Source organism: Carcharhinus amblyrhynchos, chromosome 7 (genome assembly GCF_965287045.1).
Source record: "Carcharhinus amblyrhynchos chromosome 7, sCarAmb.v2.hapA, whole genome shotgun sequence".
In the NCBI taxonomy this organism is placed as follows: Eukaryota; Metazoa; Chordata; class Chondrichthyes; order Carcharhiniformes; family Carcharhinidae; genus Carcharhinus; species Carcharhinus amblyrhynchos.
In genome coordinates this window covers 118060331-118086744 of record NC_137330.1, presented here as the reverse complement: position 1 = coordinate 118086744, position 26414 = coordinate 118060331, and the positions used below count along the sequence as shown (strand labels likewise).

Genomic DNA, 26414 nt, shown 5'->3' with positions numbered 1-26414 from the left:
AACAAATGGGTCAGTCAGCGGTGAAACAGACTGTGGCAGATACACCATTAACAGGATGGTGAGACTGTACAGGAACAAGCCAGCCATGGGAATATGGCAGAAGATTGGGGTCCAGGAATTGAGGACAGGAATCCTTTCATGTCTATAACAGGAGGAAGGATATGGAGAATGGTAACAGAAAAATTAATCCCAGAAATGCTCAGGGTGTGATTTTAGTATGACTCTAAATTTAATTTTGCTTTCAACTATCTGGAATGACCAAATAGTGTTTGAAGCTACACATAAGAAAATAAGAACTAGGAGCATGAGTAGGCCTTCAATAAGATCATGGCTGATCTTATGACATGGAAGAATCAGAAGAGGAAAGAGATAGTGACCAAAAAGAAGGCATTTTCCTAATAGCAAGGAGTTTTACTCCTGTAATGAGAGTTTTGGTTGCAGGATCCTTTTAATTGTGCTGTACTGGACAGTGGCTGCACATCTACCGTGTATGGAATTGACTGTTTAAAATGTTACCTGGACTCTTTAAATGCTGAAAACTGGAACAAAAGTTAAAGAATTTGAAAGTTTCACAAATTTCAGGTTAGGGGATGATAATACCCTGAAGTCACTGAGAAGAGTGGTGATCTCTTACAATATTGATGGGGTGAATCATTTCATTAACGCATATCTTGTGTCACGTGAGACACCTTTTCTTCTGAGTAGACTGTCGATGAAGAAAGCACACGTGAAACTGGATATGGAAAATGATAAGGCAACAGTTTTTGGGCAAATAGTAGACTTACAATTTACAGTTGGGATGCTATTGTATTCTGTTAATGACAAATAATTTTTTTGGGTGATGAGGTTAAGGAAGTGTTATTAGCATCCAGAAATGGGACTTTAGCTGATAAAAAGCTCATTGTGCAGAAGCTGCATCGGCAATTTGTGCATCCGTCTCCTCGAAGAGTAAAAAGAATTTATTAAAGGATGCAGAGGTAAGAGATGAATGTTATACTATGCTTACAGAACAGGTCAGTGATCTGTGTGAGGTTTGTGGGAAATACAGAAGGACATCATCACTTCCAATAGTAACTCTACCCTTGGCCAGAGATTTTGATGACATTGTGGCCATGGACTTATAGATCTGGGATAAAGCAAACAATATATTCATTTTGACTAAATCCGGTTACTAAATCTACAATCAACCGTCGTATGTAGTAAAGAAAAGAGAGTAATCCTGAATCAGATCATGGAAAAACGGAGGAAGAGGAGAAGGAGAATTTGCTAACAATGAGTTTAGGGGTATGTATGAAAACATGAATATCATAGTCATGAATACAACTGCGGAAAGCCCATTTAGTAGTGGGGTGTGAGAGAAACCATGTGCTGATAGATGACATGCTTTGGAGAATTTTGGCAGGACATGCAAAGAATACACTGCAGATTGTGGGGGGCTATGGTCCCTTTCAACTAGTATTAGGTAGAAATCCTAAAATTCTGCCCATTTTGAATGACCAACCTCCAGCTTGGGAAGGGATGACAATTCTCCCTGCCTCTGCTGAGCATCTAAATGCATTGCATACAAGTAAAGCATTTTTGGAAGCAGAAGTCTCAAAGAATTTGCAGAGCTTTATGGCACAAGGTACGACCATAGCGTCATAGGGGTTTACAGCATGTAAACAGGCCCTTCGGCCCAACTTGTCCATGCCACCTTTTTTTTTAAACTGTGAAGCTAATCCCAATTGCCCGCATTTGGACCATATCCCTCTGCACCCATCTTACCCATGTAACTGTCTAAATGCTTTTTAAAAGACAAAGTTGTACCCACCTCTACTACTGCCTCTGGCATCTTGTTCCAGACACTCACCCCCCATCTGTGTGAAAAAATTGCCCCTCTGGACACTTCTGTATCTCTCCCCTCTCACCTTAAACCTATGGCCTCTAGTTTTAGACTCCCCTACCTTTGGGAAAGAATATTACCTATCTGGCTGATCTGTGCCCCTCATTATTTTATAGACTTTTATAAGGTCACCCCTCAGCCTCCTACGCTCCAGAGAAAAAAGTCCCAGTCTATCCAGCCTCTCCTTAACTCAAACCATCAAATCCCGGTAGCATCCTAGTAAATCTTTTCTGCACTCTTTCTAGTTTAATAATATTATCTCTATAATAGGGTGACCAGAACTGTACACAGTATTCCAAGTGTGGCCTTACCAATGTCTTGTACACCTTCAAATACCATTTTTCAGTGGGGTGGCATAAGAGAGACAATTTTAGTGAATGGAAAGGCCCAGGGAAGGTTATTGGCAACACGGCAATCAGACTGTTACCCTTGGCCAGAGATTTTGATGACATTGTGGCCATGGACTTTAAGATCTGGGATAAAGCAAACAATATATTCATTTTGACAGTGCAGAAGGAGGCCATTCAGCCCGTCAAATCTGCACCAACAACAATCCCACCCAGCACCCGGCCCCGGAGCACTATGTAATCCCTGGCACTAAGAAGCAATCCGACCCAGACTTATTCTCTGTAACCTCAAGTATTTACCCTGCTAACCCCCTGAACCAATATATCTTGGGACGCTAAGAGGCAATTTAGCATAGCCAATCCACCTAACGCTTGCATCTTCTTGGTTTTTGGTTATAAATGTGAGGGAATGCAAATCTATAGATATTAAAGCTGTCTTTCTGCAGGGCATCAGCTCAGATATTTTTCTCCGTCCTCCTAAAGAGGCACTTAACACAGAAGGGGGGCTCTGGAAGCTACGTAAATGTGTATGTGGGCTAAATGATATGTCTACAGTTTGGTACTTTTTGTTAAGGTCAGTTCTGTTTAAAGTTAGGCTGTTGCCACTTGAAAGCAGATCCTGTGATGTTTTACTGGCAGTACGAAGGAAATCTTTGTGGTATCTCTATGATACATATTGATGGTTTTTCTATGGGGCGGTAGTAGTGATTTTGATATTGTAATCTCTGGGTTGGGGAAGGAAGTCAGGCTTCAGGCACTTTCAAATATATTAATAGAACATAGAACATAGAACATAGAACATTACAGCGCAGAACAGGCCCTTCGGCCCACGATGTTGCGCCGACCAGTTAAAAAACAATGACCCACTAACCTAAACCAATCCCTTTTCGTCCATAAACCTATCCACGCATCTCCTAAACGCCCCCAAACTAGGCGCATTTACAACCGCAGCAGGCAGGGCATTCCAATCCCTCACCACCCTCTGGGTAAAGAACCTACCCCTGACATCCGTCCTATAACTACCCCCCCTTAATTTAAAGCCATGCCCCCTCGTGCTAGCTTTCTCCATCCGAGGAAAAAGGCTATCACTGTCCACCCTATCTAAACCTCTAATCATCTTATATGTTATCTTATATTGGGCTGGAAATTGGACAGACCGAGTCAGCTGTCACTTTACGCCAGCAAACTTAGTTGGAAAATATCATCTTAATTGCAGTAAATCGCGGTAGGGCTCCACAGAGGATGAGATGGTTTCTAAGACAGATAAAGAGGAACTCTGAAGTTTGATTGGGCAACTGAATTATCTAGATAGACAGACCAGACCCGGGTGTTAATTTTGATGTCCTAGAGTTGAGTACAAAAATAAATGATCCTATGGTGGGAGACATAATGAGAACAAACTAAATGTTGGCCAGACTAAAATTGCAGGGGTGCGTTTTGAGGTTCCCATTTTTGGGGTGATCTTGGGCACCTGAAACTTATAGCCTCTTGTGACACATCCTGTGCCAATTTGTGCAATGGATTTTTAAAAGCAGGAAGTTTTAATCTTTCCTTTCGGGGGGGGAAAATGGAAAATGTTGCCCCCCTGTGTGGGGAAACAAAGAAAATAAGAGTGATTAAAAAGAGTGGCAGCACGGTAGCACACTGGTTAGCACTGCTGCTTCACAGCTCCAGGGACCTGGGTTCGGTTCCTGGTTTGGGTCCACTGTCTGTGTGGAGTTTGCACATTCTCCTCGTGTCTGCGTAGGTTTCCTCCGGGTGCTCTGCTTTCCTCCCACAGTCCAAAGATGTGTGGGTTAGGTTGATTGGCCATGCCAAAAATTACCCTTAGTGCCCTGAGATGCATAGGTTAGAGGGATTAGTGGGTAAATATGTTGGGGTATGGGGATAGGGCTTGGGTGGGATTGTGATTGGTGCAGACTTGATGGGCTGAATGGCCTCTTTCTGTACTGTAGGACTCTATGATTCTATGAAAAAGCACATTAGCCTTTGAGATGTTGAGCCTTGTTGAGGCAGTGGATATGGCCTTTTATATATTGCAGATATTAACAGAAATTTGGGGGTTGGAGGTTTGGGCAAAATACCCATTGAGTGTCACTTTGACAATAAATACCTGCGGGAAAAACATGCTGTCTGCAAGAAGGGTAAATGAGAAGATTGGAGACTCACATAGCCAGCTTAAAGCAGACGCTGGATAAAGGGGAAATATCAAAAATTAAATATGTTGATAGTAGCTCTCAGTTATCTGATTGTTTTACTCAGAGGCGCTAGTTTGGAGAAACTTTTTGACATTATTAAGGAAGGGCGTATCTTTCTATGAATGTATTTTTTTTTCCCCTTCAAGAAATGTATATTTAAAAAGAGGAAGGGAAAATAGTGTGTTTTCTGTGGGAATTATATTCATCAAAATATTTGTCCCCTCAAGGAAGGAGAGACTGTTAGAAATGGATTAACAAACATTTCAATTAAGTTCTAATTTGATGTCAATGATCCAATAGAAATCACTGATATATAAAGGGGCCACAGGTGGCATTGTTTCTTGGAAGGGAATTCTGTTTGGAGTTGGATCAAAGAAATAGCCATCCGTTGACTCTGTCTATGCTTCCCACTGCCTTGGCAAAGCAGCCAGCATAATTAAGGACCCCACGCACTCCGGACATTCTCTCTTCCACCACCTTCCTTTGGGGAAAAAGACACAAAAATCTGAGGTCACATACCAGCTGACTCGAACAGTTTCTTCCTTGCTACTGTCAGACTGTTGAATGGACCTACCTCACATTAAGTTGATCTTTCTCTACACCCTAGTTATGACCGTAACACTACATTCTGCACTCTCTCTTTTCCTTCTCTATGAACGGTATGTTTTGTCTGTATAGCGTGCAACAAACAATAATTTTCACTGTATGTTAACACATGTGACAATAATGAAGTTAGCTTATGAAGAATCAAAACTTGTCTCCTTCACTGAACTGCAACGAAGAGGATTAAACAATCTGGGCATGTCCTATTTGTAATTCACTGGAATTTTGTTCAACTTACAGATGAAGACATGTCAACTGACCTCTGGCAGCCATAATAAGTCAAGTGTCTTTTACTATTTGACAGGAATAGCTCAAACAATCTGATTTATATGGATGGAACTTAAAACCAGCAAAGAATGACTAAAATCATAATAGAGGGATAAGCTAAGATGAGCTAGCTCTCTCATTCAGATTTATCCCTCTATGATGATTTTAGTCATTCTTTGCTGGTTTTAAGTTCTATCCACCTGTTCAATCCTACCTTCTCTACATGTCCAGCACTGCCTTCATTAGAGGAAGAAAGGTTTGAACTTGCGTAGCAATAGAAATCACTTCACAAACTATTACATGAGGGCATATGGAGCTGCCATTTTGCACACGCGCCAACAATGAGATCAATGAGGAGTTTAATTTCGTTCAGGTAAGTGTTGTTGAGGGATGAGTGTTGGTTATGACTCTGTCTTTCTTCAAATGGTGCCTTGAAACCTGGATCTCAGTTTCATATCTAATTTGAAGGATCGGACCATTGGATATAGTAACAGATTTAGGCCATTTGGCCCATTAAGTCTGCTCCACCTTCGAGAACATAAGAAATAGGAGCAGGGGTAGGCCATCTAGCTCTTTGAGCCTGCCCCGCCATTCAATAAGATCATGGCTGATCTGAAGTGGATCAGTTCCACTTTCCCGCTTTCTCCCCATAACACTTAATTCCCTTGTCTATCAAAAACCTATCTACCTGTGACTTAAATATATTCAGCGAGGCAGCCTCCACCACTTCAACGGGCAGAGAATTCCAGAGACTCACCACCCTATGAGTGAAGAAGTTCCTCCTCAACTTCAATCTAAACTGCAACCCCGCCCCCCCCCCCCCTTATTTTGAGGCTGTGCCCTCTAGTTCTGCTATCCTTTCTGAGTGGGAAGAATCTCTCTACCTCCACCCTATCTAGCCCCTTCATTATCTTGAGTCTCTATAAGATCCTCCCTCAGTCTTCTAAACTCTAATGAGTACAGACCCAGTCTATTCAGTCTCTCTTCATAGTCCAACCCCCTCATCTCCGGTATCAGCCTGGTGAACCTTCTCTGCACTCCCTCCAAGGCCAATATATCCTTTCACAAATGCAGCGACCAAAACTGCACACAGTACTCCAGTTGCGGCCTCACCAGTGCCCTGTACAGTTGCAGCAAGACCTCCCTGCTTTTATATTCTATCCCCCTCGCTATAAAGGCCAACATTCCATTCACCTTCTTGATCACCTGCTGCGCCTGCAGACTGGGTTTTTGCAACTCATGCACAAGGACCCCCAGGTCCCTCTGCACCGTCGCATGCTGCAGCTTTTCGCCCTTTAAATAATAATCCCTCCTACTATTATTTCTACCAAAGTGGATAACCTCACACTTGCTAACGTTATACTCCATCTGCCAGGTCCTCGCCCACTCACTCAGCCTATCCAGATCCCTCTGCAGACTTTCCGTGCCTTCCACGCAATTTGCTTTTCCACTCAATGGCTGATAAGTTTCTCAACCCCATTCTCCTGCCTTTTCCCTGTAACCTTTGATCCCCTTAGCAATGAAGAACCTCTGTCTTAAATATACTCAATGACGTGACCTCCACAGCCTTCTCTGGCAATGAATTCCACCTCTGATAGCACTACACAGTTCCCAGCGTATAGCTCGAGGGCCCAATCTTCTGACCAATGATTCATTTTGGTAGGACAAACTTGAATGCGGATTGCAGGTTTCTGAGGAATGTAGAGGAACAGAGAGATCTTGGGGTTCATATCCACAGATCTCTGAAGGTTGCCACTCAAGCGGATAGGACCGTGAAGAAGGGTTATAGTGTGTTAGTGTTTATTAACAGGGGGTTTGAGTTTAAGAGCTGTGGAGTTATGCTGCAACTATACAGGACATTGGTGAGACCACATTTGGAATATTGTGTTCAGTTCTGGTCATCTCGCCATAAGAAGGATGTGGAAGCATTGGAGAGAGTGCAGAGGAGATTTACCAGGATGCTGCCTGGTTTGGAGGGTAGGTCTTATGAGGAAAGATTGAGGGAGCTGGGGCTTTTCTCTTTAGAGTGGAGGAGGATGAGAGGCGACTTTATAGAGGTTTATAAGATGATGAGGGGATAGATAGAGTGGATGTACAGAGACTATTTCCTCAGATGGATATAGTTGTTACTAGGGGGCATAAGTATAAGGTTTACGGTGAGAGATATAGGAGGGATGTCCGAGATGGATTCTTTACTCAGTGATTGGGGTATGGAATAGACAGCCTGCTGTGATAGTGGGGTCAGACACTTTAGGAACTTTCAAGCAGTTATTGGATAGGCACATGGAGCACACGAGAATGATAGGAAGTGGGATAGCTTGATCTTGGGTTCGGACAAAGCTCGGCACAATATTGAGGGCTGAAGGGCCTGTGCTGTTCTATGTTTTAAGAAGGTTACATTCTACCAAACTTTTTTTATTCATTTGTGGGACATGGGCATTGATGGTTGGCCAGCATTTATTGCCCATCCCTAGTTGCCCTTGGAGGGCAGTTGAGAGTCAACCACATTGTTTTGGCTCTGAAGCCACATATAGGCCAAACCAGGTAAGATTTCCTTCCCTAAAGATCATTAGTGAACCAGAGGGATTTTTCCGACAATGGTTTCATGGTTATCAGTAGACTCTTAATTCCAGATATTTTTATTGAATTCGAATTCCACAAACTGCCATGGCAGGATTCGAACCCGGGTCCTCAGAGCATTAGCTGAGGTTCTGGATTAATAGCTTAGCGATAATACCACTTGGCCATCACCTCTCCCCTAACACAACTTGTTGACTTGCCAGAGGTACACGGATTTCAATAGGAAACACCTTATGTACTTTCAAACAACACAGGTCAGATAACTTCACATATATATCTCCACAGAACAAACATCTCCCTTCCTTCAGTAATTAAGCACTCACCACAGGCAAAAGCAAACATCCCCAAACTCTGCAATTTCCCAGTTTAGCAAGGAACATCTGAAATATTTAAAAAGAGAGGTGCAAATACCATGTAGAATTGGTGTTTATAATGTATAATATTCATGAATTAGATGCACAATTTTCTGCATGTAGTTAGTGCCCCTAACATTTGATAGCACGCTATACCAGTGCAGTTGTGCATAACACCAATCATGTTGTCTTTTTAATGTCACATAATGCACTAACCTTGTTAACAAAGCTGTAAAGGAACTGTTAGAATGACCAAAGTCCATCAGTTCGCCTTCCACCATCCTGGTCTTCAATAACGCTGGAATCGACTAATGATTACAGCTAATCTCTGTTGGTTATTCTACAACACACCCAGACACATGGTGAGGAAAGCCCACAAGACTTGAGGGGCCACAGGGAAGTCACCTGTTCCACACATCATGCCTCAAATTACACAAAGGCTGCGTCCCAATATTCTGAACAAAATCTACCAAAACAGATTTGATCGACATGTCCAAAATCACAAGGGTTTTGACAGAGTAAATCAAGAGAAACTGTTCCCCGGACAGTCAGAAAGAAAGGACAGCGATTTAAGATGATTGGCAAATTATCATAGAATCCCCATAGGGTAGAAGGAGGCTATTTGGCCCATCACGTCTGCACTCAACCTCTGACAGAGCATCTCACCCATAATCTCACACATTTAGCCCCCTAAGCTACACATTTTTACTCATTCGTGGACATGGGCGCCACTAGCACAGTGATTATCACTGCTGACAAACAGTGCCAGGGAGCCGGGTTCAATTCTCCGCTTGGGTCACCATCTTTGTGGAGCCTGTACGTTCTCCCCGTGTCTGCGTGGGTTTCCTCCGGGTGCTCCAGTTTCCTCCCACAGTCCAAAAGACGTTAGGTGCATTGGCCGTGCTAAATTCTCCCTCAGTGTACCCGAACGGAGCGTGGCGACTCGGGGATTTTCACAGTGACTTCATTGCAGTGTTAATGTGAGCCTACGAATAAATAAATTTACCTCAGGTATCATTGGGTGAGAGCATCAAGGGCTATAGACCAAAAGGTGGGTGAATGGAGTTGCAGTGTTGGTCAGGTACCCTCCCGGAGAGTGGGAAATGAAACAATTTTTGCAGGCAGTTCTTAGGAGTGTATCAATATTTCCTGACCCATGTGCGGTAAGTTCAGGGGCAGGGGGGGCCTTGGCAACGACTTTCTATGAATTGGGATCCCTCAGAATATGCCATGACGCAGCCCTTCCCAATCCATGTGTTTGCAGAATGGTGTGTAGGTTTTAATGCAAGTTTAATTCTTCATAGCGAGGGGGATTGAATATAAAAGTAGGGAGGTCTTGCTGCAGCTGTATAGGGCATTGGTGAGGCCGCAGCTGGAGTACTGTGTGCAGTTTTGGGCGCCGCACCTGCGCAAAGATATTTTGGCCTTGGAGGGAGTGCAGAGGAGGTTTACTAGGCTGATACCGGAGTTGAGGGGGTTGAGCTATGAGGAGAGGCTGAATAAACTAGGCTTGTACTCGTTAGAGTTTAGAAGAATGAGGGGAGATCTCATTGAGACGTATAAGATGATGAATGGGATGGATAGGATAGAGGTGGAGAGACTCTTCCTGCTCAGAAAGGACAGTAGGACTAGGGGGCACAGCCTCAAGATAAAGGGGAGGCGGTTTAGAACGGAGTTGAGGAGGAACTTCTTCACTCAAAGGGTGGTGAATCTCTGGAATTCTCTGCCCATTGAAGTGGTGGAGGCTGCCTCGCTAAATATTTTTAAGAAGCGGGTTGATGGGTTTTTGATAAGAGAGGGGATTAAGGGTTATGGGGAGAGGGCGGGAAAGTGGAACTGAGACACGACAGATCAGCCATGATCTTATTGAATGGCGGGGCAGGCTCGAAGGGCTGGATGGCCTACTCCTGCTCCTATTTCTTATGTTCTTATGTTCTATGTTCTTAATTCAACGTAAACTGGGATCCTTTTCACTGGAAAAATGGAGGCTGAGGGGAGGGCGACAAAATTACGAGAGGCATAAACAGGGTGGATAGTCAGAAGCTTTTTCCCAGGGTGGAAGTGTCAATTACAAGGGGCGCACAGGTTCGAGACGAGACGGGGAAAGTTTAAGGGACGTGTGCAGGGGGAACGTTTCTCGCACAGAACATGGTTGGTGCATTGCCAGAGGGGGTGGTGGAAGCAGGCACATCAGCAACGTTTAAGAGGCATCTGGATGAGTGCATGAATAGGGAGGGAATAGAGGGATATGGAGCATGTAGGAACAGAAGGATTTTTTTTTAGTTTTGCTTAGGCATCATGATTGGTATGGGTTTGGAGGCACGTCAGACTTCTTACTGCGTTTACCCCAGTCCAACGCCGGCATCTCCACATCATGAGTTTGGAGGGCCTGTGGTGTACTTTTCTTTGTTCTGACATTGCCCTTTAACACCTTGTCTGTTAACGTTACAATTCAGCCACAATGGAATACATGCTCTTGCTGTAAGTGAGAGCACCTCTTACTAACTGGGAAATGGTTTGCGCATTATTAAGGAACAGCAAGTCTCTGTGTTGTGAATAAATCTAAGTTCAGGGGAGACTGGTTTCCTCCAGATTTCTGCTTTCATCAGTATATCAGCAGCAGCCGTCCACTGCTTACTTATTAGCTGCCGGATTTATTTCTCTATTTTTGTTACAACATTGTGGCACACTTGAACATTTTTAACTTAATCTATACAAATTTTTCAGCACAATTCAGGCTGCAATCATGTGTTTGAATAAAAGACCACTGTCATTTGAATATAGGGTTGCCAAGGGAAGTTTCAAAAGCAGTCCCACTCAAGAGGGTTACAAACACAATGTTTTTATTTTAAGAATGGCTTTATTGCCTGATTTTCATTGCAAAAAAAAAATCCCAAGCATCTAATAGAGTACAGAGTAACCATTACTCCAAATAAATGTACAGAAAAGGCCAGCAAACATTCACACAAAGTACAGGAGCAGGGATGTGTTGCAATTATACAGGGCCTTGGTGAGGCCACTCCCAGAGTATTGTGTGCAGTTTTGGCCGCCTTTTCTGAGGAAGGATGTGCAGTGTGCAAGAATCAATACTTTTCACTGTGTACTAATGCGTGTGGCAATAATAAATCAAATCAAATCAAAAAGATACCAAGAACAGAACAGCACAACCTTCCAAGGAACAGGATACTGCCCCCCCACTCCCTGCCCCAGGAACTGGTCTGGTCTACATGTGACTCCAGACACACAATTAGAACACAGAACACTACAGCACAAACAGGCCCTTTGGCCCACAAGTTGCGCCAATCACATCCATATCTACCAGGCCGTAGAACTATCTGTAACTCTCAATCCCATTAAATTCCATATACTCATCCAGAAGTCTTTTAAAAGACCCCAGCGAGTTCACCTCTACCACCACCGACGGCAGCCGATTCCACTCACTCACCACCCTCTGAGTGAAAAACTTACCCCTAACATCTCCTCTGTACTTGCTCCCCAGCACCTTAAACCTGTGTCCTCTCGTAACGACCATTTCAGCTCTGGGAAATAGCCTCCGAGAATCCACCCTATCTATTCCTCTAAACATTTTATAAACCTCTATCAGGTGGCCTCTCAACCTTCGTCTCTCCAGGGAGAAGAGACCTAGCTCCCTCAACCTATCCTCATAAGGCATGCCTCCCAATCCAGGCAACATCCTTGCACCCTCTCAATAGCTTCCACATCCTTCCTGTAGTGAGGGGTGACTTTTAACCGCTCTCTGAAATGGCCTAGCAAGCCATTCAGTTCCAGGGGTGGGCAAGAAAGAGGTTAAAAAGAAATTACATTTTATCTGCATCAGTCTCATACTGAGAGCGTAAAGTGAAAAAGTAAACAGAATGCAAAGTGACACACTGGGTGCACATGTCAGCCAGAAAAGGCAAGCAAAAAGCGTCCTGTAAAGCAAGTGAAAAATTAAAAGGCTGCTGCGAGTGTGGTGCGCTGCTTCCAGTGAAACTTCCATTCTCACGTAGATCAATTTCTGTCTGGGTTGTGAGTTTCATGTGATGAGTCATGTGTGTGATCTCCACGTGTCTGGGCAATTTGAGAAGAGGTTTCATTTACAGTCTCAGAGGGAGAGAGAGGAGGATGGCACAGCCGGGGGCGGGGGGGGGGGGGGGGGGGTGGGGGAGCGGTGGGGGGGTGGGGGAAGGTAGAGGAGCCAGCCCCAGCCTGCACTCCCAAATATAGCGAATGCCTCAATGGAAACATTTAGCAGAGGGGGGGTGGGGGGGGGGGGGAGAAATAAACACTGCTCTCCGACTCAGTATAATACACCTTCCTTTTCTGGGATTGCTGCTGCTGTCTAGCCAAAGCTCCAGTTACTTGACGTGCGATCATTGGCAGTGCAGGCAAAGTAAATACCTGCGATCCAGCACGTCTGCCACTGGAGAGTGGGGGAAATAGAAGCTTTTATACCTCTCGTCCACATCATCCAGCAAGAGTTTTATTCCTGGTTATCAATGAGTCACCAGGTTAGGGAAGGAGGGAGGGAATCTTGGCCCTTCCACTCTGGGTTTCTAGGTATGAAGCAAGAGTTTAATTAATTTATAATCGTGTGTTGCAAGGTGCAAGGTGCGTGCTGTTTGGAACGTACGGTACACCGAGCTATTCAACCACAGTGCTTCACACACTTTGATTTATTTCATTTATTCATTTTCTCAGTCATGGCGTGGGATGCCAGCTGGGGTGGGCACAGTAAGAAGTCTCACAACGCCAGGTTAAAGTCCAACAGGTCCATTTGGTCTCACGATCTTTCGGAGCCCCTTCATTAGCACCCCGCAAGCTCGTGACACCAAATCAACCTGTTGGGCTTTAACCTGGTGGCGTGAGATTTCTCACCACTATTTATTAGTGTCAGGGGTAGGCTTACGTTAACGCTGCAATGACGTTACTGTGAAAATACCCGAGGCGCCGCACTCTGTCCAGGTACACTGAGGGAGAATTTAACACGGCCAACGCACCTAACCAGCACGTCTTTCGGACTGTGGGAGGAAGCCGGAGCACCTGGAGGAAACCCACGCAGACATGGGGAGAATGTGCAAACTCCACACAGGCCCAAGCCGGGAATCGAACCCGGGTTCCTGGAGCTGTGAGGCAGCACTGTGCTGCCATGCTGCCCCAATTTGACCTATTTGCAGTCCATGGGGAAACGATCACAGTCACTTGCCTGTATCAGCTATAAATGAATAATTACTGGCATTTAGCCAGCACATAAGAATGGTTCCAATCACAGTTGCTGAATGAAATACCCAGCTTGGAGGGCACTGGGCCACCTTAACAACTCAATCAACTGTCTCTTCATTGGCCATCAATGGCTGTCTGCCCCTCCGTTCCGGGGGGAGGTCTATCCAGTGTCCGAGCTGTGGCTGAACAGGTCATTCTGCCTGTACTGTTCTCATGGACTGCCTACCAGTCACTCATTCCCTTTCAGCACAGTGGTTAGCACTGCTGCCTCGCAATGCCAGGGAGCTGGGTTCAATCCTGCTGACTGTGTGAAGTTTACGCGTTCACCCCATTCCTGGGTGGGTTTCCTCCGGGAGCTCCGGTTTCCTCCCATACTCCAAAGGTGTGCGGGTTAGGTTGATTGGCCGTATTTATTTATTAATGTTAATTCATTAGTGTCACAAGTTGGTTTATGTTAACAGTGCAATGAAGTTACTGTGAAGATCCCCTAGTCACCGCACTCAAGATACACTGAGGGTGAATTTAGCACAGTCAATGCACCTAACCAGCACGTCTTTCAGTTTGTGGGAGGAAACTGGAGCACTGGAAACCCACGCCGACACGGGGAGAATGTGCAGACTCCAAGTACACAGTCACCCAAGCTGGGAATCAAACCCGGGTCCCTAGCGCTGTAAGGCAGCAGTGCTAACCACTGTGCCACTGTATCACCCCAATTAATTTGTTGTGGGACATAGGCATTGCTGGCTGGTCAATATTTATTGCCCATTCCTGGTTGCCCTTGGAGGGCAGTTGAGAATCAACCACACTGCTATAGCTCTGGAGTCATAGGTAGGCCATTCCACATAAGGATTCTTCCCCTAAAGGACACCAGTGAACCAGATGGGATTTTCTAACAAGGGTTTCATGGTCATCAGTAGATTCTTAATTCCAGATTTTTTTTATTGCATTCAAATTTTAACATCTGCCACGGTGGGATTCGAACCCGGGTCCCAGAACATTAGCTGAATTTCTGAAATAATAGTCTAGCGATAATACCACTGGGCCATCACCTCCCCTTTAGCATATAAAGATGTTAAGGCTAGGGGCATTAGCAGGGTGAATGCATGGGGTTGTTGACATAAGACAAGTGGTGGGCCTGGATAACATGTTCTGTTGGAGAGTTGGTGCAGATTCAACGGGCTGAATGGTTTCCTCCTGAGCTGTAGAGAGTCTATAATTTCTATCTTCCGGATTTTCTTTTTGTATCAGTCTTTAGCTGTTGCAATGCTGATTTCTTGACTTTCAACGTTGAGTTGTTCTGCCAGGCAACGAAGGCCGCCTGTGTTTGTTCTGGAAGTCACGTATTTCAACATTGTTTTCATTCAGGTTGTCCTGGAGACAATGATGCTCAGACTCAATGGTCTGAGCACAGACCTGTTGCTGAGTTTATATGACCCACTATTCTGGAATTAAATTGGGCAAGTGAAAATTGCCTAAATCAATTGGGATCTGCAGTTGGAATTCCTCTCCTTGGTTGGGTTGCCTTAAGGCTGGGGCATTGATCTTCTTATCTTGCATAGAAACATTGAAACATAGAAGATAGGAGCAGGAGGAGGCCATTTGGCCCTTCGAACCTGCTCTGCCATTCATCCAACTCAATAGCCTAATCCTGCTACCTCTTCATAACCATTGATCCTGTTCACCCCAAGTACTATATCTAGTCACCTCTTGAATATATTCAATATTCAAAGTTTTAAAGTTTACTTATTAGTGTCACAAGTAGGCTTGCATTAACACTGCAATAAAGTTACTCTGAAAATCCCTTAATCGCCACACTCCAGCTCCTGTTCGGGTACACTGAGGGAGAATTTAGCACAGCCGATGTACCTGACCAGCACACCTTTCAGACTGTGGAAGGAAACCAGAGCACCCGGAGGAAACCCACGCAGACATGGGGAGAATGTGCAGACTCCACACAGACAGTGACTCAAGCTGGGACTCAAATCCGGGTCCCTGGCGCTGTGAGGCAGCAAAGTAAAAGTAAAGTTTACTTATTAGTGTCACAAGTCGGCTTACATTAACACTGCAATGGAGTTACTGTGAAAATCCCCCAGTTGCCACACTCCGGCACCTGTTTGGGTACACTGAGAGGGAATTTAGCACGGCCAATGCACTTAACCAGCACGTCTTTGGAGTGTGGGAGGAAACCGGAGCATCCTGAGGAAACCCACGCAGACACGAGGAAAATATGCAAACTTCATAGAAAGTGACCTAAACCCAGGGAATCAAACCCAGATCCGTGGCACTGTGAGGCAGCAGTGCCAACCACTGTGCCACCGTGCTGCCCCAAAGCATTTTTAAACATGTCAAAAGCTTGCTTGCCCCGATTGAGATTACGGAGCAAATTATATTGAAAAATTGCGAGCATTTATGAGGCAGGCGGATGATTGTGGAATTCCGTGGCACAACTGCTTATTTATATAATTATAATTATTATAATATACAGCAGCTTAGGTAACTGGCAATTTCTGAGCTTTTTTTAAAACGTCATGGCTCCTGTGCTCATTACAAACCTCAGTTTGAACAGGCAGTTAGAGCGAAGAAGCTCGTCAGTGGCTAACCTCCACAAACGAGGAAATTCAGGATCATACAACACGGCCAGGCGGTCACACCAACCCCTCTGCTCCTGGCGAGCTGTGACGCATCAGGAATCCCTGCCTTGCATTCACACGACTCAGGAGTGTTCGCACTTTCTCCCAGACATCCAGGAATGACTGTATTCATAAGCAATGTTGCTCTATACGCTCGTTACACTTTGGTGCTCCCCCCCCCTCCACCCCCCACTGGAGCGTCTACTTGTTGTGCAGCCTGATGACACTTTCCAGAAATGGGCCACCGAGAGTGAGTGGCGCAGTATGGTTTACGCTGGTGCAGCGGCTGTGGTATCCGACCCAGAGGTCATGAGTTCAGCTCTCGCCACAGGCAAGTTGTGAAATTGAACTCAATAAATCCGGTACTTGACTGGGAGGAAAACAACTGACCGCAGAACAAAATAACAAGCTCAACCATTGTGTTTCAGTAAAACGAACCTGCCACCCATCTCCCCCCTCCTCCGCCCGACTAAAATAATAATAAATTACCGCAGATGCTGGAATCTGGAACTAAATGAGAAAATCTCAACAGGTCTGGCAGCATCTGTAAGGAGAGAAAAAAGCTGACGTCTCGAGTTTGAGCTTTGACAGAAGGTCATCTGAACAAAGAGACCTTATTGTGTTTGCTCATAGAACATAGAACATTACAGCGCAGAACAGGCCCTTCGGCCCACGATGTTGCGCCGACCAGCTTTTAAAAAAAAACAACACTAACCCACTAATCTAAACCAATCCCATTTCGTCCATAAACCTATCCACAGATCTCTTAAACGCCCCCAAACTAGGCGCATTTACAACTGCAGCAGGCAGGGCATTCCAGTCCCTCACCACCCTCTGGGTAAAGAACCTACCTACCCCTGACATCCGTCCTATCACTACCCCCGCTTAATTTAAAGTCGTGCCCCCTTGTGCTAGCTTTCTCCATCCTAGGAAAAAGGCTATCACTATCTACCCCGTCTAAACCTCTAATCATCTTATATGTTTCAATAAGGTCCCCTCTTAGCCGCCTTCTTTGAACTTCATAGAACTTCCACATTCAGAGAACTTCATAGTTCTCTGAATGTGGAAAGGCAGGTTATTAGAATGGTGTAAAAGGTATATGGCACACTCACCTTTATTAATTGAGGCATAGGTTAAGAACATAAGAACTAGGAGCAGGAGTAGGCCATCTGGCCCCTCGAGCCTGCTCCCCCATTCAATAAGATCATGGCTGATCTTTTTGTGGACTCAGCTCCACTTACCCACCCGCTCACCATAACCCTTAATTCCTTTACTGTTCAACAATTTATCTATCCTTGCCTTTAAAAAAGGAGAGACTTCATGATGGAGTTGTGTAGAACTCTGGTGAGGCCATAGCTGGAGCACTGTGTGCAGTTCTGATCACCACATTATAGGAAGGATGTGATCGCGCTGGAGGGGGTGCAGGGGAGATTCACCAGGATGCCGCCTGGGATGGAAGATTTAACTTATGAAGAGAGGTTGGGTAGGCTTGGGTTGTTTTCTCTGGGGCAGAGAAGACTGAGGGGCGACCTGATCGAGGTGTTATGAGGGACATGGACAGGGTGGATAGGAAGCAGCTGTTCCCCTTAGTTGAAGGGTCAGTTGCGAGGGGAAACAAATTAAAAGTGAGGGGTAGGAAGTTCAGCAGGGATTTGAGGAGAAACTTTTTACTCAGAAGGTGGTGATGGTCTGGAATGTGTTGTCTGGAAAGGTGGTGGAGGCGGGACGCCTCACATCCTTTAAAAAGTACCTGGAAGAGTTTTGGCATGTCATTACATTCAAGGCAACGGGCCCAGTGCTGGCAAGTGGGATTAGGTGGGCAGGTCATTGATGCTGACTCAATGGGCCGAAGGGCCTCTTCTGCGATTCTCTGACTCCAAACATCAGCTCTTTTCTCTCCTTACAGATGCTGCCAGACTCGCTGAGATTTTCACGCATTTTCTCTTTCGGTGCCACTCCTAACTAATTTGGCCAACACGTCATTCCTGTCCCAAATTGGGTGTGAAAAGTTCTGCGCTTAAACTGGCAGCGCAAGTCAGGACCATTCCTGGATTCCACCTGTTAAGACACAGGCCGGTAATTCATGAGGTGTTTTGTCAGGTTTGCCTAGACTTTAAGTTTTACACTTGATGTTGGCATTGGTGAACAGAAGGTGTTTCACTCCAGTATGATTCAAGTGACCCACTAGGGAACTTTAATTAAACAAAAGTTTATTTAAAAACACAGTTAGAATATAACAAAAAGAATTAGCATAACTTTTACCAATTATAAGATATACAATATACATTATAATGCTTAACAGCTAGCTATCTCTGTTATTCCAATTCAAAGAAACACTCATAGAGAAGCAACCATCTTCAGAATAGTCAGCACTAAAAGAAGTATGTTCACGTGATAATAGTTTTCCAACTTTTAACACAGCATGGTAGGGTGGCACATGGTTAACATTGCTGCCTCACAGTGCCAGGAACTCAGATTCGATTCTCAGCTTGGGTCACTGTCTGTGTGGAGTCTGTTCTCCCTATGTCTGCGTAGATTTCCTCTGGGTGTTTCAGTTTCCCACACTCTGAAAGAAGTGCTGGTTAGATGCATTGGCCATGCTAAATTCGCCCTCAATGTACCCGAACAGGTGCCAGAGTTAGTGACTCAGGGATTTTCACAGTAGTTTCATTGCAGTGTTAAAGTATAGTAAGAAGTCTCAAAACACCAGGTTAAAATCCAACTGATTTATTTGGAATCACAAGCTTTCAGAGCACTGCTCCTTCATCGGGTGAGTTACCTACCTTGGAATTCTCTGTGAAAGCCTCGCGCCCCCAGTCATATGACCCAACCTGTCAATCATCCCAATCAATTTCTGCTCTGCAATCCTAGGAAACACTAAAATGACAGAACACTGCATTAGTTCAGATTAAAACAAACATAGTATCACTTATACTGCTTCAGGAACAATAGAGGATCCTGGTTGTAGACAAAACAGCTTGAATAAAATGCCAGGGACTGCTTGAAACATCCTGCAGAGAAACGTGATAAAAATATATTTTTAAAAGGCATAGTATTATGACACACCCTTGCTCTGCTGTCAGAGTGCCTGCCTAGAACTCAGGCAATTATAGAAACCTTACAGTGCAGAAGGAGGGCATTCAGCCCATTGACACCAACAACAATCGTACCCAGGCCCTATCTTCACAATCCCACATGTTTACCCTTTTAATCCCCCTGACACTAAGGAGCAATTTAGCATGGCCAATCAACCTAACCCGCACACCTTTGAACCGTGGGAGAAAACCAGAGGCTCCAGAGGAAACCCACGCAGACATGGGGAGAATGTGCAAACTCCACACAGACAGTGACCCGAAGCTGGAATTGAACCTGGGTCCCTGGCACTGTGAGGCAGCAGTGCTAACCACTATGCCAATAGACCGCCCATAAAAAAACGTATCAAGAAAACCAAAGCTAATTCCAGAGGCAGCCAATTAATGACGGTGACCAGGTCTGCAACCATAGACTTTAAGACATAGGAGCAGAATTAAGCCACTTGGCCCATCGAGTCTACTTCGCCATCCAATCAATCAACCATCCCCAACCTTCTTTTTTTTCCCCATAAACCCTGATCCCCTTATTAATCAAGAACCTATCTATCTCTGTCTTAAAGACACTCAGTAACCTGGCCTCCACCACCTCCTGCAGCAAAGAGTTCCACAGATTCACCACTCTCTGGCTGAAGAAATTCCTCCTCATCTCCGTTTTAAAGGATTGTCTCTTTAGCTGAGGTTGTGCCCTCTGGTCTTAGTTTTTCCTATTAGTGGAAACATCCTCTCCACATCCACTCTCTCCAGGCCTCGCCGAATTCCTGTAAGTTTCATTAAGATTCCTCCTCATCCTTCTAAACTCCAATGACTACAGACGCAGGATCCTCAACCCTTCCTCATAACAAGCTCTTCATTCCAGGGATCATTCTTGTGAACCTCCTCTGGACCCTTTCCAAGGCCAGTACATCCTTCCTTAAACATGGAGCCTTGACTGAGGTCACTGTTGGAAAGAGAGTGCAAGAGGGGGACTGACACCCACAATGTGGCTCCGATGGGGGTGTGGGCAGAGGGTAGGGTTTTGGCATTGGAGGTATTACAGGCCTAACAGGCCAGCTGCTCATGGCACTGCCAAGCTTTTGGGGAGTGGGACTTGATCTGGTGGCACACTCAATCAACCTACTAATGGGCAGTGAACTTTGCAGATTGGTTACTAGTCCCTATCTACGTGATAGCCTCCAGAGAGGTGGCCCCCCTCAGGGAAGATTGTCTAAGGGTGTCCAACTCTGTGGGGCATGGAGATTCCACTCTCTGTGATTGGTTAACTCCGAGGTGCATGAGGTGGCAAAAAGTTGTTTTGATGCAAAAAAGCAATCACTTCAGGCAGCTAATCAGGTTAATTAAAGTACAACCGTGGACCATAAACATGTCAGTGTTCCAACGTCCACAAACAAATAAGAAAATCATTAACTACTTACTATAACCCCCATCAAACCTTCAGGCCAGTTGAGAGAGTGGAAATTCAGCTCCAGTCATAAATGAATGCTTGTTCTCTGGGTCCGTGGTTGTGGGTTCAAGTCTAACTACAGAGCACTTGAATACAGAATCAAGGAGACATTCCAGTGCAGTACTGAGGCCATGCTGCACTGTTGGAGATGCTTTCCATAAGGCCACAAGATACAGGAACAGAATTAGGCCATTTGGCCCATCGAGTCAGATGGCCAGCATGGTGTCACTACTGCCTCACAGTGCCAGGGGCTTGGATTCGATTCCCGGCTTGGCTCACCGTCTGTGCGGAGTCTGCACGTTCCCCCCATGTCTGCATGGGTTTCCTCCAGATGCTCCGATTTCCTCCCACATTCCAAAGATGGGTTTATAGGACACGCAAGTAGAGGAGGTGGTTAGGAAGGTGTATGGTGTACTGGCATTTATCAATTGAGGGATTGAGTTTAGGAGTCGGGAGATAATGCTGCAGCTTTATAAGACCCTGGTCAGACCCGACTTGGAGTACTGTGCGCAGTTCTGGTCGCCTCATTACAAGAAAGGATGTGGAAGCCATAGAAAGGGTGCAGAGGAGATTTACATGGATGTTGCCTGGATTGAGTGGCATGCCTTATAAGGATAGGTTGAGAGAGCTCAGACTTCTCTCCTTAGAGAAACAAAGGATGAGAGGTGACCTGATAGAGGTGTATAAGATGTTGAGAGGTATTGATCGAGTGGATTCTCAGAGGCTATTTCCCAGGGCTGAAATGGCTGCCACAAGAGGACACAGGTTTAAGGTGCTGGGGAGTAGGTATAGAGGAGATGTCAGGGGTAAGTTTTTCACTCAGAGAGTGGTGGGTGTGTGGAATCGGCTGCCGGCTGAATCCAGAGGCAGATGCGTTAGGGTCTTTTAAGAGGCTTCTGGATGAGGACATGGGACCTAGTAAGATAGAAGGTTATAGGTAAGCCTAGTAGGTAGGGACATGTTCGGCGCAACTTGTGGGCCGAAGGGCCTGTTTGTGCTATAGCTTTTTCTATGTTTCTATATGAGGGTTAGGTTGATTTAGGTGCTAAATTACCCGTGAGTGTCAGGGGGACTAGCAGAGTAAATAGATGGGGTTCAGGGGATAGGACCTGGATGGGATTGGGGTCAGTGCAGACTCAATGTACCAAATGGCTTCCTTCTGCATTGCAGGGACTCTTTGAGTCTGGTCCACCATGGCTGAGAGGTTTCTCGATCCCATCCCCATAACCTTTGATTCCCTTACCAGTCAGAAACCTATCTATCTCTGTCACCCAATGATCTGGCCTTCACCGTCCTCTGTGGCAATGAATTCCATACATTCACCACCCTCTGGTCGAAAAAATTCAGAGAAGAATGTGGAATCCCTTCAGTGCAGAAGGGGGTCATTTGGGTCATCGAACCTACACTGACAATGATCCTACCCAGACGCTATCCCATTAACTCTACATATTTACCCTAGCTAGTCCTCCTGACACTAAGGGACAACTTAACATGGCCAATCAACATAATCTGCACATACATCTTTGGACCATGGAAGGAAATCGGAACACCCAGAGCAAACCCACGCTGTCATGGATAGAATACGCAGACTCTGCACAATGACCCCACGCAGGAATGGAACCCTGTCGCTGTGAGGTAGCAGTGCCAACCACTGTGCCAACGTGCCACCCTCATTTCTGTTCTAAAGTGTCGCCCTTTACACTGAGGCCGTGCCCTTGAATCCTTGCCTCTCCCACTAATGTAGTCTGTAGAAGTTGTGCCTGTTGATTGATGTCTTTTTTTTTACTGACTGGGTCTGTATTCGTTGGAGTTTAGAAGGATGAGGGGGGATCTTATAGAGATGTATAAGATAATGAAGGGGATGGATAGGGGTAGAGGTAGAGAGATTCTTCCCGCTCAGAAAGGACAGCAGGACTAGAGGTCACAGCCTCAAGATAAGGGGGGGCGGCAGTTTAGAACGGAGTTGAGGAGGAACTTCTTCACTCAAAGGGTGGTGAATCTCTGGAATTCTCTGCCCATTGAAGTGGTGGAGGCTACCTCATTATTTAAGTCTCAGGTAGATAGATTCCTGATAGACAAGGGAACTAAGGGTTATGGGGAGAGGGCGGGAAAGTGGAACTGATCCACTTCAGATCAGCCATGATCTTATTGAATGGCGGGGCAGGCTCGAAGGGCTGGATGGCCTACTCCTGCTCCTATTTCTTATGTTCTTATGTTCTTAATCCACAGGAGATTCATCCGCCTTGTTGTCCAACAAGGGACATACACGCGGTGGGTCGTGCGAGGGCTGCTCTTGGATGTTGCTTCGAGTGTTGCCTAGTGATTCACGTCGTTAGTGTACGCTTAAACTGGACCAACTGACGGGCAACATGACAGCTCAGTGACCATCACTGTTTGCTGTGCAGATACATGGATTTGGGCCAGTGTCTGTGGGAGTTTGCACATTCTCCCCATGCCTGCGTGGGTTTTCTCCGGGTGCTCTGGTTTCCTCCCGCATCCCAAAAGCGTGCTATTAGGCTGATTGGTGTTAACAAATTGTCCCTAAATTAGTCTTCCCTCAATCTTCCCCAATAGGCGTAGACAAAGGTCATAGGTAGAGGAGGGCACTCATAATGTTAGAATGGCGGCGCGGGCTCATTGGGCCAAAGGGCCTGTTTCCCGTGCTGTCTTGTTCTTTGTAATGGAAACATCTTCCCTACATCCACTCTATCCAGGCCTTTCAGTATTCTGTGTCCTTTAGGTGTAGCTGAGACCTTGTTTGCCCTTGCAGTGAGATGTAAAGTTAAAGATTGTTTATCAGTCACAGGTTAAGGCTTACATTAACACTGCAATGAAGTTACTGTGAATATCCCCCCTAGTCACCACACTCTGACACCTATTCAGGTGCACAAAGGGAGAATTTAGCACAGCCAATGCACCTAGCCAGCATGTCTTTGGACTGTGGGTGGAAACCAGAGCACCTGGAGGAAACCCACTCAGACACGGGGAGAATGTGCAAACTCCGCACAGACAATGACCCAAGCCGGGAATCGAACCTGGGTCCCTGCCCCTGGTGAGGCAGTAGAGCTAACCACTGTGCCACCGCGCCGTCCAAAGAAGCACACGGCACTTTTTGTAAAAGAAATGGTGCGGGGAGTCCTCTCTCTGGAGTCCTGGTCAATTTGTATTCCAAAACTAACATCATGATAATAAATGAGCTGGCTGCTCTGCATTGGAGCTTGTTGCTATATGTCAGGCATCACAACAGCAACTGCACTTTAAAATTCACCTCACTGTCAGTGAATTAACTGGAAATTAATTAAATGTAAGTTAATTCCTTGTAACGTAGGCCAGAGATTGAAAAGGCGAGTTAAGCTTATTTTTAAAACCAGGAAGTATTGCAGAAAGTAGCAAACTAATCCTGCCAGACTACAGGGCGATTGTACACCAGAGACTGAGCAGAATTTTCACCATTTCTTCTCGGAATAAAATCAGCACCTTTGACCAGAAAAAAGGCCTGAGAGCCTTTTCTTCATGCCTGCTGAAAACTGATTGAAGCCGTATTCTCAATTAAAGCGTTCCGTGTGGGATTAAAACTCTTCAGAGAATGGTTCAGCTGGGGCAGCCTCACAGCACCCAGGTTGCATTCCGGGCTTGGGTTCCCAGACTCTGCGCAGAGTCTGCACACTCTCCCATTGTCTGCATCAGTTTCCTTCAGATGATTCAGTTTCCTCCCACAGTCCAAAAAACCGGCTGGTTAGGTGCGTTGGCCATACTAAAATCTCCCGCAGTGTACCCGAACAGGTGCCGGAGTATGGCGACTAGGGGACTTTCACAGTAACTACGTTGCAGTGTTAATGTAAGCCTGTCTGTGTCACTACTAAATAAACTTTTAAATTTTAACAAGGGGCTCAAATGATTTATGTATCGATTACCGACGAGAATCTAATTGAGGGGTTCAGATGGTGTATACACAAAATAATGGATACCTGGGAGTGATTACAGACTGGAATCTAATCGAGGGGTTCAGATGGTGTATACACAAAATAATGGATACCTGGGAGTGATTACAGACTGGAATCTAATCCAGGGGTTCAGATGGTTTATATATAGAATAATGGATACCTGGGAGTGATTACAGACTGGAATCTAATCCAGGGATTCAGATGGTTTATATATAGAATAATGGATACCTGGGAGTGATTACAGACTGCAATCTAATCCAGGGGATCAGATGGTTTATATATAGAATAATGGATCCCTGGGAGTGATTACGGACTGGAATCTAATCGAGGGGTTCAGATGGTTTATATATAGAATAATGGATCCCTGGGAGTGATTACGGACTGGAATCTAATCGAGGGGTTCAGATGGTTTATATATAGAATAATGGATCCCTGGGAGTGATTACAGACTGGAATCTAATCCAGGGATTCAGATGGTTTATATATAGAATAATGGATACCTGGGAGTGATTACAGACTGGAATCTAATCCAGGGATTCAGATGGTTTATATATAGAATAATGGATACCTGGGAGTGATTACAAACTGGAATCTAATCGAGGGGTTCAGATGGTTTATATATAGAATAATGGATACCTGGGAGTGATTACAGACTGGAATCTAATCCAGGGGTTCAGATGGTTTATATATAGAATAATGGATACCTGGGAGTGATTACAGACTGGGATCTAATGGAGGGGTTCAGATGGTTTATATATAGAATAATGGATACCTGGGAGTGATTACAGACTGGGATCTAATGGAGGGATTCAGATGGTTTATATATAGAATAATGGATACCTGGGAGTGATTACAGACTGGAATCTAATCCAGGGGTTCAGATGGTTTATATATAGAATAATGGATACCTGGGAGTGATTACAGACTGGAATCTAATCCAGGGATTCAGATGGTTTATATATAGAATAATGGATACCTGGGAGTGATTACAGACTGGAATCTAATCCAGGGGTTCAGATGGTTTATATATAGAATAATGGATACCTGGGAGTGATTACAGACTGGAATCTAATCGAGGGGTTCAGATGGCTTATATATAGAATAATGGATACCTGGGAATGGTTACAGACTGGAATCTAATGGAGGCATTCTGATGGTTTATACACAGTATAATGGAGAGCTTTGTGGGCACCTTTTAAATATCAATAATTGTCCCAATTTGAGGTTTGGCAGCTAATACTCACTTCATGCTCAATAGTGGATGTGCAGTCCAACAGCATGGAGGCAGTCAATGTTTCTTTAATCTTTCCTGGGGTGTGGTTGTGTTGGCTGGGCCAGCATTTATTGCCTGCTCCTAATTGCCTTTGAGAAGGTGTTGGTGGTCTCACTTTGTGAACTGCTGCCGGCCATGTAGTGAAGGGACATTTGTTCAGACAGGAGTTTCACTGTTTGACCCAGCTGCAATGAAAGAATGGCAATATTGTTCCATGTTGGGGTAGTGTGATTTCATAGAAGCTCTACTGTTGCAGACTGAGGCCATTTGGCCCATCGAGTCTGCCGACCCTCCGACAGAGCATGTTACCCTGGCCCTATCCCCGTAAGCCCACATATATACACCAATAATCCCCACCAAACTACACAGCTTTGGACACTAAGGGGCAATTTAGCCAGGCTTTTGGAGGGGAGCTTCTGAATGTTAATCCCAGCACAACTCCTTCTTGAGCACATACCTCCATGCAAATCACAAACCCAGCGATTCTGTGCATGTGACTATAGTCACCCGGTTATAAGAAAGATATTGACAACCTGGAAAGAATACAGAGAAGATTTATGAGGATGTTGCCAAGACTGGTG

At 45.2% G+C, this 26414-nt stretch overlaps 1 long non-coding RNA gene across 1 annotated transcript in view; it reads right to left on the bottom strand.

Moving 5' to 3' along the window:
* Positions 1–8208: 8208 nt before the first annotated feature.
* The window catches only part of LOC145345566 (uncharacterized), a 53565-nt gene continuing 35359 nt past the window's right edge, over positions 8209–26414 (bottom strand). The window contains exons 3-4 of the long non-coding RNA XR_013887083.1: positions 18867–18960; positions 8209–8257 (exon numbers count right to left, since the gene is read on the bottom strand). This is a non-coding gene — a long non-coding RNA (uncharacterized LOC145345566). The remainder of the gene's footprint in view (positions 8258–18866; positions 18961–26414) is intronic.